Consider the following 317-nt stretch of genomic DNA (forward strand, 5'->3'; position numbering starts at 1 on the left):
ATGGCAACCGGAGCCCTTCCGGGGCGGCCGCGGCTACGGCGGCCGGGCGGGCCCGGCAGCGCTGAGGGCCGGGGCGGGCAGGGCAGGGCCCGCGGCAGGTGGCGGTGCCCGCCCGCCTGTGGGACACGGCCCCGGCAGCGGGCCCGGGCTGTTGGAAACAACAGCAAATGTTCAACAGCAGAGTCACCCAGGGTGAAAACGCCCCCCGAGAGCGACCCGGCGCTGCCAAGGCCGCCACTGAGCCGTGTCCCCAAGTGCCACATCCACGTGGCTTTTAAATTCCCCCAGGGATGGGGACTCCACCACTGCCCTGGGCG

Source organism: Corvus kubaryi, unplaced genomic scaffold (assembly GCF_017639235.1).
Source record: "Corvus kubaryi isolate FWS band 111438036 unplaced genomic scaffold, C.kubaryi_AGA036_p1.0 37284, whole genome shotgun sequence".
Taxonomy (NCBI): Eukaryota; Metazoa; Chordata; class Aves; order Passeriformes; family Corvidae; genus Corvus; species Corvus kubaryi.